The 21,109-nt window shown below is 41.2% G+C and overlaps 4 non-coding genes across 4 annotated transcripts; all 4 read right to left on the bottom strand.

Annotated features, from left to right (window-relative positions):
* Positions 1-4,384: 4,384 nt before the first annotated feature.
* Positions 4,385-4,457, bottom strand: trnar-ucu (transfer RNA arginine (anticodon UCU)). Its single transcript has one exon. It is a non-coding gene; the product is annotated as a tRNA-Arg (tRNA).
* A 3,222-nt stretch (positions 4,458-7,679) lies between these two features.
* trnar-ucu (transfer RNA arginine (anticodon UCU)) lies at positions 7,680-7,752 on the bottom strand. Its single transcript has one exon. It is a non-coding gene; the product is annotated as a tRNA-Arg (tRNA).
* Positions 7,753-8,563: 811 nt separating this feature from the next.
* trnar-ucu (transfer RNA arginine (anticodon UCU)) lies at positions 8,564-8,636 on the bottom strand. Its single transcript has one exon. It is a non-coding gene; the product is annotated as a tRNA-Arg (tRNA).
* An 811-nt stretch (positions 8,637-9,447) lies between these two features.
* On the bottom strand, positions 9,448-9,520 carry trnar-ucu (transfer RNA arginine (anticodon UCU)). The gene has a single exon. It is a non-coding gene; the product is annotated as a tRNA-Arg (tRNA).
* Between the last annotated feature and the right edge of the window lie 11,589 nt (positions 9,521-21,109).

Genomic DNA, 21,109 nt, shown 5'->3' with positions numbered 1-21,109 from the left:
GCTGCACAACCTGTTCACAGGAAATTACTTATTCATCATTTCCTCCGTTGAAGCTGTGGAAAGGCCGTGGATTAAAGGCCTGTATCTTCAGGCAAACACACAAATACACACCTGAAATGTGGATGTAGCTTCTTCTGTCCTTAGGCAGCATTTTTCAGGATTTACTAATAATTCCTCAGTAGTAAATTTGCATTTAAGCAAACCATAAAGCATTTCAACAATCCCTTTGAGGTTTGGACACTACCCAGATTTGGAAACCCCTCCTCCCCCCACAAATATCTATTGTTTTTCAGTTTTTTTAAGTGCTCCTGCTTTTGATCCAATTGCAAACTGAAAGCTCCATCTGCAATTTTAAATACAGACAAAACCCACTCTGTCAACATGATGAAATGATGCCACGTTGAAAGGGAAGCCTTTGAATCTTTAAATCCACAAATCCCTGGTTAGTAAATGATTACCATTTCTCTCCCTAGATCCTCTGCATCAACCACGTTTCACATTTTGTGGTGCTGTTATGCAGAGGAACTTACAAAGAGAGCGAGCAGGAAGGGATTTGGATTTTCGCTCAAGGACACTCAGTCAAGATGCAACATGAGCAACAGAGGGTAATGATGTTTTTCCCACATAAATGGATGCATACTCCTTTGGCAGCAGCTTCAAGAGATGCAGATTCATCTCGGAAAATGAAAATGAGGGATGGCTGTTATTGAATGTGTCAGATCATTTGCAGCTTGCTCAGTTCAAGCTAAAGCTCACCATTCATTTTGAAGCATCCCCTGTAAATAGATAGAATAACCTTGTAAATGCCCATTTATAAGAGAGAGCTATGTTTAAGTATTTGTTTGACAGATTTATCAATGTTCCTGCAGTCGAGTGAAGATTCAGATTAATTCCTGTTTGTTTCATTTAAAGGTTAAGAGGCTGTAAGAAAGGCTTGCTAAAGTTGTTTGGGCTCAAGAAACACCTTTCTTCATATCAGCTGACCGACAAAATAACACTAGCAGATTTCTGTAAAACCGAAGAAAATGTGTCTATTTTGATATTTTAAAGTTTAAATAGGTCTGAATAGAGTCCGTGTGTGATGAGGTTTACACAGACTGTGGCTCAGACTGGTGAGGTGCTATTTATGCTTTATAAACAACCTTTTCAATGTTTCAAGGATAAAAACTGTTCCTGTCTTTCATTTTAATCAATTCATTAGGTGCTGCTGATTATTTGGACACTAAATCAACCTTTACATGTCCTACCACTTTAGCTCAGAAAGGCCATAACTTTATAAGTACATGCACTTACACTAGACGTATTTCCTACTTTCTTTTTCCTTTGCCAGTACTACATGTTCCTAACAAGTTCCAATAAATCCATTTATTTTTGTAATCTAATCTTAAAGACACATGGGACTGAATCTCGTCACAGAGAGTAAGGACTGCATGGATATAACTGATTGCATTTCTTTTTAAAAGGTAATATTTGTCTTCGACTGTGTGCTCCTCTGCGGTCTGAGGCGCTTACCTCAGTGCAAAAGCAGACACTTTACAGCTGGGGGCTAAATCTCATGTGGGGCTCACTCTGCGATCAATCAGAGCTCGGCCAGAGAGTCCACCTCGGTAATGTAAATCAGCACTATAGAGCTGGACCCGCTCACATCTCCTCTCTGTGGGGCCTCCTTTGTAAACTCATTATCTCCGAAACCTCAGCGGTGTCCACTTGAGTTCAACACCAATTACCCACAACCCTCTCTGTCCACAGGCTTCCCATGGCAACCAAAGCTTTCCAACTGTATCACTTGAGAGTTTAAGAGGCTGGGAAGAAGTAAAGATAAAAGAGTTAATGGGGGAGTGATGAGCTCCTAATTGTAATCCATAATTTATGTTCATAACCACACAGTTCTTTACTCCATTAGTGTAAGGTGGGAATTAATCTGAGTCAGCCAAGCTTATGAGTCAGTTAATTTTAGATCAATTCAGCCGTTCAAACTGCACAGAAAGTAAATGTGATTTGAAGGCTTCAGTACCTGATAGTTTCCAGCTGAACGTGAGACAGGAACGTACGTCAGTGACCTCTGTTGGTTTCAGCACCTGTGACATTTTAATTCTGTTGATATTGTGCAGGTATAAATCACAGCTGGCATTAAAATCCTGTTTGTACGCGTCCGCAGCAGATGTTTGAACTTGTTTCTGTAAATATCACTGACTACGTTAAAATGCCACGGATGCATTAAGGACAAGAGGCCCCGTGGATGTTGATTTACATGTTGGCACCTGATTTGAACGCTGCTCAGCATATGCCGAGAAAGTTTTCCAAACCATGAGCTACCCTGACAAAGTCCGAGAAGTTGATAAAGGTCATGAAATTTAATGTTCACATGAAATAATGCTTCTACCTTGGAAGAGTGACAAAGGTATTCAAGTCACTTGGGATCAAATCGTATGCTAGAGCAGGTTTGGATGGTTCACAGTTTAAAATGACCCTTTTAAAAAAATCTTATACTGGGCCTTTACCCTCAGTCATCAGTCATCTACTGTCTATTTAAAGTCATTGTAGCTCCTCCCCCTACAAACCCACACGTCCCTGAAGCCAACTTTCTTCTGATTGGTTGCATCTCTAAAGGTTGGAACACTAAGTGGGTGTGGCTTCTGTGCTCGGAGCCAGAGCTTCTGTGCGTGAGATCATCATGTAATCAACATCTGCTCTCACACTACAATGTTAGTTCAGTCAGGCTGTGAAGTCCAGCTCAAGACAGTCGTGGCAGATCATCTTATCTGAAAGCTCCACTGACACCCTTCTACACATCCAATGTGCAGGTCTAATTTAAGACTGGTTATTTAGGCTGCTTTAGTCTCCCCATGATTGCTGCTGCCTCTGCAAGCCACTTTGCAACCCATTAATAGGAATGAATGTTGACTGTAGTGGTCCAGACTAAAATTAATTCATTTGTAGTTGAGGAAATTTTGCAACATGTTCCTCACTAACAATATCACGGAACAATGAAAACAGTATTTAAAATCATTTACAGTAAAAAGAACAAAAACAAAACACTAAAATATGGTACAATTGTTTTTCTCAATGATATGAATGAGTGTCTACAAGCATCTCCCTGTTACCCCAGAAGAGCTAAATTGCCTGTCAAACCATCCCTTTTCAGATTTATGAACTTAAAAAGTGGAAAGAGATGCTGTTATGAAAGAGGCGGAGGGTCAAAACAGAGAGAAGAAGATTCATGGATTACCCGGATTAGTACGAACATGGTTTAAATCCCAGTGACAGTCCGACTTGAAAGCTGTCAGTTGGTGACTCAGCAGTGGGAGTTTGATGCAGTAGAAGAGCTGACTTTAACAACGTGACTGCAGAAAGGGCACAAACTAATCACAAAAGAAGCCAAGAAGGAGCTAATAAACACTCAAAAGTTCCTGAACCACATTAAAACTGTGAGTTAAATGAACTCTTACGACTTCTGCAAACTTTATTAATTAACTGGATTAATTTGAACAAATTGTTTAGATGGTGTCAGTTTAAAAAAAAAAAGCTGCTTACTTATGTTGGTGATACCAAAATTTAATACATATTTGTCAGTGGTACTGGCACTTTGGATTTAATCCGTTTTTTGCTAAGTTCTTCTCTTCAAGTTCTATTGTAATTCATGCCATCATCAAAACATCTCATTTAGTCTGGGTGACCAAAGTATTCTGAAAGTTTGAGTTTTCATTGAACAACACGATGGTGGTGCCAAAGCCAACTTCAGTGTTTTGATGTGACACGAAAAAACATTGTCCAATCTGCTCCAACCTCTATTTGATAACAGTCCTGGTCTGAAGACATCTAAATGCCAATATTAAATTATAGGATCACAGAGTGACAAATGGTGGTATAGCAATGTTTGACTGAAACTGATGTCATTCTACACTTCAAAGTAAAAGTTTTGCCTTACCATTGAAACCAACACATTTGAAAAGCTGCAGCTTTTAAACTGAAGGCGAATGGTTTCCATTTCTGGTTTTGTTTGCCTCCATCATAGCTTCACAATTGTTTAGCAAGTGATCGGTAAGAGTTTGCAAAAACTTGGTGCTTTCTGTAGAAACTACAGTCAACTGTGACCCACTCTGCTAGTGACCGAATCACTTGCAAGGATGTTTTTGGTGCAGCACTATATGTTTCTTTGTAACTAGTTTCAAATATCCACAGCAAGCAACTTTCTACAACTACTTTCAAAACCAGCACCTGAAAACACATTTGTCACCAACCAGATTCTAGACCTGTGCGAACTCCTCACATACTGGAGCAGTGCTTTAAAGCTAGCTGGACAAGCTGAAATTTAAACTCTTAACCTGCAATTACAAGTGGCTATCTAAAAGATCTAACAGATAGTGGCTGTAATGCATTGGGACACCCCAGGTGGGACTCGAACCCACAATCCCTGGCTTAGAAGGCCAGTGCCTTATCCATTAGGCCACTGAGGCTGCGTTTGAGCAGTTCTCTGTTTTCACCGGCCATGTCCATTCCTTTATGACCACAGTGTACCAATATCTGATGGCATTATCTGATGGCTGCTTGCAGCAGGATAACTCACCATGTCATCTCAAACTGGTTTCTTCAACATGGCAAAGAGTTCACTGTACTCAAATGGCCTCCACAGTCACCAGATCTCAATCCAATAGAGCACCTCTAGGATTTGGTGGAACAGATGGATGTGCAGCCGACAAATCTGCAACATTTGTGTGATGTTGTCACATCAGCATCGACCAAAATCTCTGAGGAATGTTTCCAGCACTAGTTGAATCTGTGTCATGAAGAATTAAAGCAGATCTGACGGAAAGAGGGGGTCCAACCTGATACTACCAAGGTGCACCTAATTAAACATCTGTGAGTGTTGATATAAAGTTATGTTACAGTTACATTTTTATGAGTCTGGATCCTAATGGATGATTCTGGAATATTTAAAAGTTATTCACTGTTGTTATTTCTCTGAAGAAAACTAAAAGATCTACAGAAACAAATAATCATGATGTCATGTTTTTTTTCTCTAATTAACCAATATTATCAAATTAATCCTTTTAAACCTCCCAGTAATGAGCACACAGGTTGCCACAAATTTGGACATTAAATAATTTCATTTACTAACTTCTTGTTAACATCTCCTGTTTGAATCACTTCTTTTTGCAATCATGAGCAACTAAAACATAATTAGAAAAAGAGACATTTGCTCTAAAGGATCCTTATTTATTTTTTAATAGTAGAAAGTCTTAAACATCCAGCTGTGCATGTTCCTGAGCAACATTATTCTTTGTTATGTTTATTGCTCTGAAAATAACCAACAGGTTTCCCTTTGAATCCAGCCCAGAAAAAGATGGAAAGCAGGGGCAGCAGAGGCCGACAGGCTGCTTGTTTGTTTACAGTACTTACACCGACATCTCTGCATTAATGTACCAATGATTTACTGGTGTTAAAATGCCGCGCGGTGCACCTTCACCCTCGCTCAGTCACTTTTATCACCATTAATCTCACTCCTCCCGGCTGCACTTGGCTAAATGTTTTCTGGCCTTCATTTGCCCGAGCTCCTCCCCCATCAATCACAATTATCAGCCATGATTGATGAAGCCGTCAAGGAAGCGAGACGTAGCGCTTTACGAGGTCGATGACTTTGAGCATAACTGTCAGAACTTGGCTTTAATTTCATCAGAAGTTTGTGTTTGTGTGTTAAAGCATGAGTTTGGACTGGTGTAAATCTCATTTAATTGGCTAAGCTGGTGAACCACAGAAAACGACGGGAAGGCCAAGTGAGAATTAAAGCTCAATATAAAGGTTAAATGGCTGTTTCACCTCTGGGCCAAACGCCGCATACTCGGGCAGAGCGAGCAGCATGACATGATTTATGAGTCTGAATCTAGGAGTTATAGCTAATTAACTGATGGCACTCACACTGTCAAGGTTGCTGGTTTGAATCCCATTGCGTAGAACAAAGTGGGATAGCAGTGTGTTCGAATAGGAAGGATCTCCTCACAGAGAACGTTTCTCAACTGTGTTTATCTGATATTTTATCCAAAGGCCCATCAAAGAGATCACGTTCATCAACATTGCTGTAGTTTGAATGTGATCATCTGCACTCATTTTAAAATTAGGTGCCAACTCTTACATTGAACTGTTTAATTCAACTCTTCCTCTACTTCTTCTTTTGGATGGCCCCTTTATGAGTCTGACTCCATCTCACCCTATCCCGCATCTGGTATGGAAATTCTTGGCAATTTAGCAATTCAATCATGGCAAAGATTTTTACACCGGCTGCGGTTCCTGACACAACCCTTCCCTTTTATCCTGGCTTGGCACCAACAGTAGGAGTACATTGGTTTGAGACCCTCCCACCTATGGCTGTGTTACCATTTCAGGCCAGCACGGATTCAAACTTGCCGTGTACTGTAGGTGCACATCTAACGTGGTGGGCAGGGATAGCTCAGTAGGTAGAGTGGTGGCCCCATGATCGAAGGTTGGGGGTTCGACTCCACTGAACGGCTACTCTGAGGTGCCCCTGAGCAAGGTACTGTCCCTACACACTGCTCCCCGGGCGCTGTATTGGTGGCTGCCCACTGGGTGAATGGGTTAAATGCAAAGGAACTATTTCCCTATGGGGACTAACACACACACGTGGTGTGTTTTTGTTGAAAATTCCCTCTCAAAGACGCACAATGAACAAAATGAAGACAAAATCAAGCGATGATTAGCTTATCCTGATGTTTCTAAACAAAAAGAAAAGAAACTGAGATTCTGGTTCATCCAATTCTCAGTAGAAACCAGGAGCAGGGAAAATTTGATTTGATCCCGGTGTTGAAGCTTTATCGTGATCGATTTTCAGGATGTCAGTGGGGCAGTTTGACGTGTGTTGGCAGAGTTGGAATCACATCTGAGGAGGCAGAGAAATCATTTCAGAGATGCATCTATCTGTGTGTCTGAGGTAATGTAGTAATATTTTACTATTTCCATATCATTGTATATTTAAGCTGGTGCACATTTTGAGGTACAAATGCTTTGATCTGATTGGTCAGATCTGTTTATTTGGGTCTGAAAAAATAATCAAGCTTGGTAATCACATGGGCATTTCCTTTGAAAAAATGAGCAAAAAAAATAAATTAAATCAAATCCTGTAAATACAGGCTTCAGTTATCCAGCTTAATATGCTATGCAGACCAAAACGGCACCAAACAAATCGCGTGTGTCATGTGTACTATTTCCACATGCTCTGTCTAGTATGTGTAACAACTCAGGCTGGTGCTGGCAGTGCAGTGGTGTAGAAGGTGTTTTCTTTGCCTGCTTTTGGGGCCTTAACACCAACTGAGCATCATTTAAACAGCATAGTCTACCTGAGTGTTTTTGCTGACCATGTTCATCCCTTTATGACCACAGTGTACCATCTTCTGGTAACACACCATGTCACAAAGCTCAGAGTTCACTGTACTCAAACGGCCTCCGCAGTCACCAGCTCTAAATCCAATAGAGTACCTTTAGGATTTGGTGAAATTAAGGGAGATTTGAAGCCTAAATGGTACCCAAGCAGGTATTAGCATGTACAGTGAGTATATATGTGAACAATTTCCATTCCAACAAGAACAGAAAGCTGGCTATTCTAGGAGAGAGTGACTCCATTTGCCACTGGATCATGGTCTAAGCCTGTTTTTGACCATATTTGAAATCACCCCAGGTGGGACTCGAACCCACAATCCCTGACTCAGAAGGCCAGTGCCCTAACCATTAGGCCACTGGGGCTGTACTTAAACAGCGCAGGTTACAGTCAACAGTCAATAATCAGTGATTATGATTGGTTTCTTGAACATGACACTGAGTTCACTGTACTCAAATGGCCTCCTCAGTCACTAGAACTTAATCCAACACAGCACATTTGGGATTTGGTGGAACAGGAGATTCACATCATCAGTGTTTTGATGTGACACGAAAAAACATTGTCCAATCTGCTCCAACCTCTATTTGATAACAGTCCTGGTCTGAAGACATCTAAATGCCAATATTAAATTATAGGATCACAGAGTGACAAATGGTGGTATAGCAATGTTTGACTGAAACTGATGTCATTCTACACTTCAAAGTAAAAGTTTTGCCTTACCATTGAAACCAACACATTTGAAAAGCTGCAGCTTTTAAACTGAAGGTGAATGGTTTCCATTTCTGGTTTTGTTTGCCTCCATCATAGCTTCACAATTGTTTAGCAAGTGATCGGTAAGAGTTTGCAAAAACTTGGTGCTTTCTGTAGAAACTACAGTCAACTGTGACCCACTCTGCTAGTGACTGAATCACTTGCAAGGATGTTTTTGGTGCAGCACTATATGTTTCTTTGTAACTAGTTTCAAATATCCACAGCAAGCAACTTTCTACAACTACTTTCACAACCAGCACCTGAAAACACATTTGTCACCAACCAGATTCTAGACCTGTGCGAACTCCTCACATACTGGAGCAGTGCTTTAAAGCTAGCTGGACAAGCTGAAATTTAAACTCTTAACCTGCAATTACAAGTGGCTATCTAAAAGATCTAACAGATGGTGGCTGTAATGCATTGGGACACCCCAGGTGGGACTCGAACCCACAATCCCTGACTCAGAAGGACAGTGCCCTAACCATTAGGCCACTGGGGCTGCACTTAAACAGCACAGGTTACAGTCAACAGTCAATAATCAGTGATTATGATTGGTTTCTTGAACATGACACTGAGTTCACTGTACTCAAATGGCCTCCTCAGTCACTAGAACTTAATCCAACACAGCACATTTGGGATTTGGTGGAACAGGAGATTCACATCATCAGTGTTTTGATGTGACACGAAAAAACATTGTCCAATCTGCTCCAACCTCTATTTGATAACAGTCCTGGTCTGAAGACATCTAAATGCCAATATTAAATTATAGGATCACAGAGTGACAAATGGTGGTATAGCAATGTTTGACTGAAACTGATGTCATTCTACACTTCAAAGTAAAAGTTTTGCCTTACCATTGAAACCAACACATTTGAAAAGCTGCAGCTTTTAAACTGAAGGTGAATGGTTTCCATTTCTGGTTTTGTTTGCCTCCATCATAGCTTCACAATTGTTTAGCAAGTGATCGGTAAGAGTTTGCAAAAACTTGGTGCTTTCTGTAGAAACTACAGTCAACTGTGACCCACTCTGCTAGTGACTGAATCACTTGCAAGGATGTTTTTGGTGCAGCACTATATGTTTCTTTGTAACTAGTTTCAAATATCCACAGCAAGCAACTTTCTACAACTACTTTCACAACCAGCACCTGAAAACACATTTGTCACCAACCAGATTCTAGACCTGTGCGAACTCCTCACATACTGGAGCAGTGCTTTAAAGCTAGCTGGACAAGCTGAAATTTAAACTCTTAACCTGCAATTACAAGTGGCTATCTAAAAGATCTAACAGATGGTGGCTGTAATGCATTGGGACACCCCAGGTGGGACTCGAACCCACAATCCCTGACTCAGAAGGACAGTGCCCTAACCATTAGGCCACTGGGGCTGCACTTAAACAGCACAGGTTACAGTCAACAGTCAATAATCAGTGATTATGATTGGTTTCTTGAACATGACACTGAGTTCACTGTACTCAAATGGCCTCCTCAGTCACTAGAACTTAATCCAACACAGCACATTTGGGATTTGGTGGAACAGGAGATTCACATCATAGATGTTCAGCAGACAAATCTGCAACAAGTGTGTGAGGCTGTCATGTCAACATGAACAATACCTGTTGATTCTTTGCCAAGAGTTAAAGGAGTCCTGAAGGGAAAGGTCCAAATGGACACTAGCAAAGTAACTGGGTAAGGTAGGATGATCTGATATCCTCGTGTTGGTGTTGTTCCCAGACCATCATGAAAATGTTGTTCCAGGTTCAACATTGCAAGTGACCAATCACATTGTTGTGACGTTATTCCTTTGTGCGCCAAGCCATTCGTGCATTTATGAAATTCCAATGTTGCAAGGACAATATCAATTCTGCTTACTGTTTATTAAAGGGTTACGGTTAGGGTTAGGGTCAGGGTCAGGGTCTGTTGATCGGCGGACAGAGGCGGTTTCACGCAGCTTTAGTACAGTTTTTGGTTTTACGCCGGTTTTTCCCGAAGTCGCAAAAGTATGACGTCACAACATTCTGATTGGTCACTTGCAATGTTGATCCTGGAACAACATTTAGTATGATGATCTGGGAACAACACCAACACGAGGATATCAGATCAACCGGGTAAGGTACATGTCCACATACCCCGTTTTCTGCAGTCGTAGCCCTCAGGTTACTTGAACCACTGGGTCTAAGCCTCAGTAAAAAGCACAAAGAAATCAATACAGGAGCTAATTTCCTTATTTCTAATTTCCTTGTTCCATTGGAGCAAAGTTTAATGTTCCACTTTGAGTCAAAACACCTAAATTAATTGTGCCATATTGCTAATAACTTTCCAGCCTTATTAAAAAAAGCCCCTTCTTGAATGTCTTAGCTTCACTGAGCTGAGAGAAGCACGTTTATAGGGTCGATTCCTTCTGTGCACTCACACCATCTGCAGGTTTTCAGCAAGGTGGATTAATTAGTTTTTATGCTAGTGTGGGTAACTGAGGACTCGTTTCACATCAAAACAGATAAAAATGTACGATAAAGAGGATCATTTGAGTTAAAGTATGTCTTTAATGGTTATTTGCGACCATTTATGTGAATTCACATTGGCACACATCGGCTTTCTGCACCTCATTTAAACAGAAATCTCGAACACTTGGATAAAACATTCAAACTGCAGCACCTGATTGACAAATGGTGTTTGTCATTGTTGTGGCAGGTTTAAGTCATGTTATATTTTCTCACCTGTACACTGTTACCGGCAGATCTTCTCAATGTAACAAACCTGAAGACTTTAAATACAAACTCACTGCAACCAGCCAAAAACGCTGTCAGATTCACTGATTTGAAGCTGAAATTAAAATTTGATTAGCAGCCTGCAGCAGCAACTGTTTTCCCCAGATTGACCCTGTGGCCTTTCAGCGACAGGAAGTGCATTCCATCCCTCGCTGCGCCAATGTGAACGCTCTAACAGCTGCCGCAGTGAGGACTTGAGACAAACACGAGAGCTCATTATGATAATAGGAAAAGGCCGGAGAGATTTTCAGCAAGATTAAAAACAACTTGATTAACCCGCCTGTCAGTCACACGGCATCTGCTGTAAGCTACTCTGAGCGAAACTCGAGTCAAAGTATCTTCGGATAAAAACACGATGAACAAATCTCCTCCTGGATATGATGAGAAGTGTTTAACATTAACAGTTTTAAAACGCCGGCTGTTCTTCTACATGCTGACTTAACAGACACTAAAAGTCACTCTACAATCTATCACAAATACATCTTTTTTAGATCACTTAACACTCTTTATTCTACTTCTACTATTACATGTTTGTTGGCACGACTTACCACCACAAAACATAGATATAGAAGTGTGAAAAGAAGCACTTTTCTGCATCCTCAAACAGTAGCTTGCAAAGTACAAAAATCTCCTAACATATGTTTGTGCTTAATTGCAATGGACACTTCTGTATCCCTTATATGAAGACTGTCAGCAAACATGCATGTTGCACAGGTGTAGTTGGTCATACTTCATGTTTATAATGTTTCTACATTTGAGGGCCCTTAAGAATGTTATGACTGCTATTCATTGTCAGGCCCAGTGGCACTGGCATCTGCAACACATATGCTGGAACCTGAACATGTGGAGGAACTTCTGCCTACAGCAGTTAGATCGTAGGGTCAAAGTGCAGTAAAGATGCGGAAAGCTTTTGGTGGAGGCAGTATGATGGTGTTTGCCACATCTCCCTCACTGGAAAACCAATGCTTGCCATCACTGGAGACAATCTCAGTGCAGACAGAATAGAATAGAATAGCTCTTTACTGCCATTGTACATATACAAGTAAATGCTGTGTGCTCCACCCGACTACTGTCCAAGAAATATAAATAACCACACGGATTAAAGGTACACAGTAAAATGAAACTGCACAGTGGCTTGAGTTTTGGGCAAAAGACTTCATCAAATATCGAGATGAGATTCTGCAACCAGTAGCAATCCCATATTTCCATAGTCTGGGATCGAGCTCTCTGACACACGACCTGAGAGATGCATTTGGACCTTAAGTTGATCCGTCTGCTGTTCGCTGAAGTCTCATCTGAAATGGTCTCAGTGGGACGGATGGCTGTCAAGAAGCCATTATTAACAAACATCATTTGTAAAGAAGTTAGGGGATAACAGGCAGTGGACCAAATCACTCGGTGCATTTTCTTTCTTTTCTTTTCCTTCTTTTTTCTTGTTCTTTTAGCACAAAATTGTTTCTGTACCTATGAATATATTATTTAGCTGTATATAGCTATATTTACACTGGCAACACAGTTTTTACTACAGGGGATCAGGACAGCGTCATTTCTGTCCGTTGTTGCATGGACATGAAAATAAAGCTGGGGGAGGTCCCTGTGGTCACTCAGCCAGCATTCACTGTTTCCAGCTTCTCCAAAGGGTGAAATTGTTGCTTTCTCTCTATTCAGTCAAAATGTGCTCAGCTGCTGGAAACATGAAGAGATTCATTGAACTTCAAACTTATTCCAGACAAAGTTTTGGCTTTGACCTCAAACTGCTTAAACTGTCTTTCCTTCAAAGGTTGCAATATACAGTTTCTTAAGCCTCCTATTTTTCAAACCAGCCACGTAAGAGCACCCGCAAACCTTCCAAAAACAGGATTACTTCTTTGCATTGTGTCAGTCATTGTATTGACTTAGAAGTCTCAGCTCGATGAAGTGCAGCTCCTTGGTAATCCCCTCTGACGGCCGCAGAGAACCCGGGGCAGCGACGTATGCGCCGCTCTCAGAGTTTCGAGCTCTGCTGTTGTGACCCAACGGCAGCTTAGCGCTCACCATATGTTGTTGTGGTTGTCAGGAGCTGTTTTTGTGTGTGCGCGGAGGAGGGAAGATTAGCTGCATGTGGTCGTTGTCACTCCGCAGATATCTGCACTGAGAGGGCACGAAAAGGAAACAGACAATGCAGGTTTATATTCATTAGAATGACAGCGGAGATTCCACCTCAGACTGATTAAACTCCGATCTCATTAAGCTGTTTGTGTTTTATGTCTTTTAAGGAAGTTCCCTGTGGCTTCTTATTTGCTTATCTACCAACACAGTTCAAATTACCCCTCAGCTCCAAACTTTTCAGGTTCTTGAAGACTTTTCACTCATCCGGTTACAAAACTTGACAGGGAGCCCTGGGCTAGAGTTTAAATACATGAGACTTCCCATCAGCTTCTCATCAACTATCTTCAAGAAACTAAAAGAAATTCAGTTGACTGACTACCATCACTTGACATGATCCATCTTTCTTAAAAATTCAGCAAAACTGAAAGTTAAAGTTCATCCAATTCTCTCTTTTAGTTCTTCCAAACTTAACCCAGAATTGAAAGGTTATGCTTTTGATCCGGTTTACTACATCCTGCCAGTGATATACTCTGATAAACAAAAATAGAAATTGTTAAACAGAAAAATTTTCGACTGTTTGACCTCCAAATTTGAAAAGGGAAAACCAATGTGTTTATAATGCAGGATTTATGGACCGGGATTGATATCTATCACACACACACACACACACACACACACACACACACACACACACACACACACACACACACACACACGAAGAGAGAGAGAGTATGCATACTATGCAAACAGCTACCAAACAGCCATCATAATTCGTCATACAATGAGAACAGGACAAATCAACAATTGACACTGACTAATTAATATTGTGCTGAACACAGTCCAAAAGATTCAGTAAGCTACATCAGTGTCTACTGTTTACTATCATAGCCAAGTGACAAACGTAAACAGAAGTTTTCACTATTGACTGTAGAAAAGATTCTGCAACCAGTAGCAATCCCATATTTCCATAATCTGGGATCGAACCAACCCAGGATTCAAATTATGAATACATAATGGGCTTGGATTTACAACAAGACTTTAAATTATCAAACTGTAAATTGTAAATTTTAAATTGTTATTGATCCCTTTACCCCGAGTCCTAAAGTGTATATTTATTGTCTTACTCTTCTTATATTTATTGTTTGTTTACTTGCACTGCTGTAACTGGAGCCTCATCGTCTCATCTCTCTAAATACTGGACTGTATGTAGCGGAGATGACGCTAAAGTTTACTTTGACTTCAGCAGCAAGCAGGTGCACCGAGGGCTCTCGCGCTCACTTTATAGAATTTCGAAAAAAACATTGGTGCAAATTATAAGTCTGTATCATGTCTGGTGTTTTCATGTTTGTTGGTTTGTTTTTATTTTGTTTTATTTGCGAGTTGGTTATTAGATGCTGCTCCAGCCAGCCAGTGAATCCCCCGCTGCCCCGCCCTCTCCTCCCTGCACCGCAAGCAGCAGGCGCACCTCGCAAACGGAGGGCGCCCTTACTCCCAGCAAATGGGCGATAGAAAACCGATCGGCCATCCCCAAAATGCATGAGTACGAACAATTTTTATTTTTAATTTTTATTTTTTGCCAATGCCCGTGATGCCACCCCCCGCACGATGCCGCCCTGGGCAACCGCCCATCTCGCCCAAATCAAAAACTGCTACTGTCTGTGGCTTGACCAGCAAAGGGAAAACAGCAAACGTGCCCATGAAAAGTAAGTAAAAGTAAAGTAAAGTAAAGTAAAGTAAAGTAAAGTAAAGTAAGCAAAAAAGAGGGTAAAAAACAAACAAACAAAAAACTAGATCCTACAAAGCAGGGTAATAAGCAGAGTTCTGGACAGCAGTGGACAATTTTCACTACAAATAAGTTCCTTCTCTATTGTGACACAGTTAGAGCCCACATGGTTGTTTCACATATTTTGATACTGTCCCCTGGTGACAGTAAATGGATTGTTACTCAAGTACTCATAGTGCTTTTTTCACTTTGACATGCACTCATCCTCCACTCACACATGCATATTTACTATCCTGCACACACCCACGCTCAAAAAGATGCATCTTTGGCAATTATGGGTTCAGTATCTTGCCCAATGACTCTTCAGCCCACCTTACTGCAAGGTTAGTAGATGACGAACTCTACCTCCAGATTCACAGCTTATGTTTATGCCCTAGATTTCATTTCCAACATTGTGGATACATCCTTTTGAATAAAGTTAACTCTAGGTACATCAAAGCTGCAAAACCATCTGAAACCCTGTGCCGTAACCTGATGTGAACCCCCTCAGAAATGTAACTACCCATCACACTGAGGCAGCCCATTGCCACTACTCCTTCTGCCACCATTGATTTCACTGAGTGGGTGAAAGTGGATCAACTGAAGAGTGAAACCCCACTAAATGTGTGTTATTGTGGAGAAATTGCAGATAATTGCTGGACTCTTGCATAGGGTACATCATAGGCTCTACATAGATTCAAGGCAAAAGAGTGAATTAAGCTCTAAGCGCCGAACAACTTGAGCATCTAAAGCTAATGTGGAGCAGAGAAAGGGAACCAATCAGTATACACCTACGTATTTAAAATACAAAATATGAGTAACTGTATTCCGTTACATCCATCCATCCATCCATTCGCTCCCGCTTATCCTTTTCAGGGTTGCGGGGGGCGCTGGAGCCTATCCCAGCTGTCATAGGGCGAGAGGCAGGGTACACCCTGGACAGGTCGCCAGTCTGTCGCAGGGCCAACACACAGGGACAGACAACCATTTGCACTCACATTCATACCTAGTGACAATTTGGATTATCCAATTAACCTATCCCCACAAGCTGCATGTCTTTGGACAGTGGGAGGAAGCCGGAGTACCCGGAGGGAACCCACGCAAACACGGGGAGAACATGCAAACTACACACAGAAAGACCCCGGCCTGATGTTGGAATTGAACTCAGGACCTTCTTTCTGTGCGGCAACAGTGCTAACCACCGTGCCACCGTACCGTTACAGTAACCTTTTAAAAAGGTGGTATTCAGAATACAGTTACTTTGTTGAAATAAATGGATTACACTGCGGTACTTTCCTGTTTCATATCTTAGGCTATGGTCTCTCTATTTTGGGTATCCACGCTGGAGGAAACCCAAACAAAACACGCATTAAGAGGCTCAAATGTCTGTATCTCAATCTCGTGGCCCATGTCACCCCTACTTGCGGCCTGCATAATGACGTGACGAAATATTTAAAAAAATTATTGTTCAAAAAATTATCTAATATGAAGGCAATAGGCAGAGTGTTACAGGCATAGCCCTACAGAATGTAGCCTCATGGGCAGTGTAGTCTGTGCTGCAGGGAGAATGGAGGGAGGGAGAAAAAGTAGAGTTGAAAAGTAAGAGCTGTCACTGAGCAGATTATAAAAATAACCACTGCAGCCACAGAGAGTGCCTGACGAGCCCAGCTGTAAGTAAGCTATTAAGACTTGACTGCACACCGTGTTCGTGTTTTCCTCTGAAACAATAAGTTCTGTTGAAACGGTCTTTCAACGCCTCTCTCGCTGTCTCTCGCTAGCAAAGTTGACCCAGACAACAAAGTAAAGCTATTTTTCAGCTACGAGCCCGACACAGAACCCGACGTATTAGCCAGAGGTCCCTTTACTACGGTTCGGAGCTGCAGACCTGTTTTATATATGCGCAGAATAGTTTTCTATACGAGATTGCTGCAAAAAGTGCAGCCTTACCTAATGTCCATCCTACTGTTACTCATTTTATATTAAGATTTAAAAATCTAGTCTCTGCAGGCTAAATACCGTAATTGTCGGGCTATAAGCCGCTACTTTTTGCACAAGCTTTGAACCCTGCAGCTTTTAGTCAGGTGCGGCTTTTCTATGGATTTTCCATGATTGTTGTCATATCGTAAGACGATTTGTTTTGTTTGTTCCGCTGTTGTACGGCACTACGTTGCCTGGCGGAAGGATCGGGGTTCAAGAGTGGTATGTTGGTCACATGTCCGTCCGCCAGGCAACGTAGTGCCATACGAAGTAGCGCGAAAAACAAACTTCAAAGTAGCGCTACGCGTTCAGCTGGAGTCGTGGATGATGAGAGGCGATAAACTTGCGAAAAGCAAGTTATGCCCAACTCCACCGGTGGAATCTGACAGCGTGGAAAAGTGTGAAAACATCCACGGTCACCAACGGATTTCGAAGGGCTGGACTGCTGCATGATGAAGAGGAGGACACCGCCACGGCCCTTCAGAGGGTGTTCGACTCCGACACTGACAATGACAATGAGGATTATCTTTGGTTTTGAAAGTGACAACGAAGGAGAGAAGCGGAGAGTGGATGACGAAGCCATCCTGAGCCTGTTCGTTTCCGACACTGGAGAAGAGGACTTTGGTGGTTTTAGTGCGCAGGAAGAAGAGAAAGATGGTGGTGAATGACTGACTTTTCTTCTTGTTGAAGCCATGTCACTGCACCTGAGCCTAAAAGGTAGTCTGAATCTATTTTTCTGGTGTGCTGTAGGTTACTGTTATGTACTACATTTGTTACTCATTTATGAAGCACAGTACCTGTTTCGTACTTGTAATTACCGCTACTTGTACATATACCCTAAAAAGTTATGCAAATATGTACCCATAACTTGTTTTTCAAAATATTAATAAAAGTGATGTCTCCAAACAGCCATCTCTTTCCTGACAATTCGCTTTGTGCATATTCTCTTACATATGACAAGTCAACATTGAAACACCTGCGGCTTTTAGTCAGGTGCGGCTAATGTATGTACAAAACAGGATTTTCCCCTGATTTTAGCTTGTGCGGCTAATATTCAGGTGCGCTTTGTAGTCCGGGAAATACGGTACCTACTTAAATGGATATAACCCCATTACAATAAAATGATAAAAATGGTAAATGGCTTGTATTTGTATAGCACTTTACTTAGTCCCTATGGACCCTAAAGCGCTTTACACTACATTCAGTCATGCACCCATTCAAACACACATTCACACACTGGTGTGTGAATGTGTGGCAAGCTACATTGTAGCCACAGCTGCTTAAGAAAAGCTTAAGTGCCATAAACATGTGTTTCTTCTATTGCCCTCTTTGGATTACTAAACATCCATGAGAAAATGACCCCTCTTGCTTGATTTTTGAACTCGGTAAACACTTTTCTGCAGAGGTTGTGATATCACTAGTCTTTCTAATTACAATATACCACATTAATTTAGAAAATTGTGACACCGTCAGAGTGAAACAGAAAATAAGGCAGGCTATGCTTTAGGGAAACCCCACCTTGTGACTGACATGTCACTTGTCTTTGTCTGTGTCAGTCAAATTTAGTTTAAGGTTTCAAGATGAAATTTTACCAAACACTGCATGCAGTCTTGGTGGATATTAGGGCTGCCACAAACGATTATTGTGATTAGTCGACTAATCAGATCATCATCCATTGGAGTAAAACGTACAGCTTATTGCACCAGCAGCATCTGCTCTTATATAACTATCATTAGCTTACAGCTTTAAGTGTGTAAGGTATGTGCTAACTAAAAATAAAGACAAGATGATAGTTTATTAAATTTTTATGAAATTTGCAGATTGTTTCGGTGAAGTTTAATAAACTCCTTGCTATCTAAAATATAACAGGACACAGGAGTATATTCTCGAGCATCTCACACTTCTGATAATCAGCTGTCTGCTTGACTATTCAGCTGTGTAAGAACTATAACTTTAATCTCAGCCAAACCGATTTACTCAGGAACAAATAAAATACAAAAAAAAAAGCCAAACAATAACATTTTTAAGTTATCTAAGTGACTTATATATCATGTTTAACCTGAGTAGCGAAAGACAGCGGTGGGTTTGAAAACGATTTGCCAGGAGTCCGGTTTTCTCACGGCTCTAATGAGCCTTGCCCCCGGCTAGCTATCGAGCTAGTGGGTAACAGACGTCTCTGAAAACATCGGAGCAGTTTTGAAAATATGTGGTGTCCTGATAAACTGAGCAGATATTTGAGGTTTACACAGCTACATTCTCGCCTGAAAATATGTTAAACGTTTGTTTTGTGACACAGAAAGAGTAATAAGAGTAATATTAAAACTAACTAGCTGCCGCCATTGTTGGAAACTGAGCTGGGCTGCGCTATGAATTCTGGGACACAACTTCTTCTTCGGGGTTTAACGGCAGCTGGCATCCTTGTACATGCAGTGCTGCCATCTTCTGTTTCAGTCCGTTATTACACTCTTAAATCCTACTACTCATTCCTGCGTCTTTTGTGATCTTACAAAGCTTCAAACAACGCGTCGACTATTAAATCAGTCGTCGACTATTTTGATAGTAATCGTGACTAGTCGACAAATCGTGGCAGCCCTAGTGGATATGTACAGCTTTTAATAATAATAATGGATACTTTATTGATCCCCATGGGGAAATTACTTGTTTTTCTCTGCATTTGACCCATTCACTCAGTGAAGCAGTGGGCAGCCCACTAAGCAGGCGCCCGGGGAGCAGTGTGTAGGGACGGTACCTTTCTCAGGGGTACCTCAGGGTAGCCGTTAAGTGGATTCGAACTGCCGACCTTCCGATCATGGGGCGACCACTTTAGCTACTGAGCTATCCCTGCCCCCATGCTGGAAAGAGTTTTTCCCTTATGACGCAACCTTGGGCTCTGTGGATCATTGAAAATTAGTTACAGAAGATGTATCCCCCAGTACAAGTAAATCTGAAAAACCCCAGCAGAAAAGAGATTTTACCTCCATCTAATCAAAACTGTGTGAGAACAGTGTTTTTGAATCTATTCTATAAACTCATAACTTCAAATATATCAAATTTCATGCAAAAGAAGCAAAGCACAACAATGCTGCATCCATTTTAGTCACAGCAGCGTAATGTGCCACGCTCTGAAGCTTCCCAAAAGCAGAACTATATCAGATACAGCCTTGTCCCAGTACAGGGATCTGTTTCATTATATTGATGTTTTCAGGGAAGTTTGAATAAAAACCTAAGAATTTAGAGAATAGCTAAAGGTCGAGAAGGTAGAAAACACTCATTAGAGAAATAACCACGTGAGTTTCATGAGGTTGTTTTTTTTGACACAGTTGTCTGGGGTCAGAAACCTTGTCTGGAACTGAGACGGGAAAACCAGGCCGGGGAGGGCGAAGCTTTTCTCCAGACTGCGGCAGGACTTCCACCAGCTGTGTGACCTGATTCAGTTAATTAACTAACGAGCTAAAAATGGCTCTGATGACCCCGCCAGGGTTCGACAGAAATTCTTTTCTTTTACATCAGTTAAACCCATATCCTTCATCAGTTTGTTTATTTAAATGATATGCTTTTATTTGTCTTTGTAAAAAGGAAAGGTTTCCCAAAAATGCAAAACAAATTGTAGAACGTGCACGGTGCTTTTAAGTGGGGTGGGACTGGGGCCTGTGTGGCAACATTTTGCCCCCGGTCCTCAAAGTATGTTAATCCAGCCATGTATCATTTTCTAAACAACAAATGACCAGTGATGAAAGAAAAAAATATCAACAGGACAGATTTAAATAAACAACCTGGCATCATTTTGTGCCTTTTTCTGAAGAGTTGTGGGATGACTCGACTGCTTGGAGTTGGAGTTCTTCGAGCCATAGAATAAGTTACTACGTGACTTAAGTAACTGACTGGAGCCTACTAAGCAAAATGAAACAACACTTCATAAAATGTAGCTTAATTAATAAATGTATTCAAGAAAAAAAAGCCAGCGTTTCATTTAATTTAATTTAACAGCCTGACATCTCCATCTGTTCATCTATAGCCTTGAGCTCTGGCAAACTATTCTAGTTGAAGTAAACCAATTATATCAATCCTCCCCCTAAATAACTCTGATATATAGAGGTTTACCTGGCAATGTAAGCATTAAAATTAAGGGGAGATTTAGCTTTAAATTAATGTCTATTTACCATGATGTCACCAACTGGTTTATTATTACCCGTTTGGAGGTTCATTGTTAGCATTTTGGCCACTGCTGTGTAAAGAAGAAGCTACGTTATACGAATCAAGTGGAGTGCAAATTATCACTTAATTTGCAACCCTGGTTAGCAAACTTAGTTCGTAAACTCTACAGGTACAATGCACAGATATAGAGAGCGGTGATTTAGTACAAAGTAATGGACTAATAAATA

Source organism: Astatotilapia calliptera, chromosome 23, assembly GCF_964374335.1.
Source record: "Astatotilapia calliptera chromosome 23, fAstCal68.1, whole genome shotgun sequence".
NCBI lineage: Eukaryota > Metazoa > Chordata > Actinopteri > Cichliformes > Cichlidae > Astatotilapia > Astatotilapia calliptera.
This window is presented reverse-complemented; position numbering and strand designations above follow the sequence as displayed.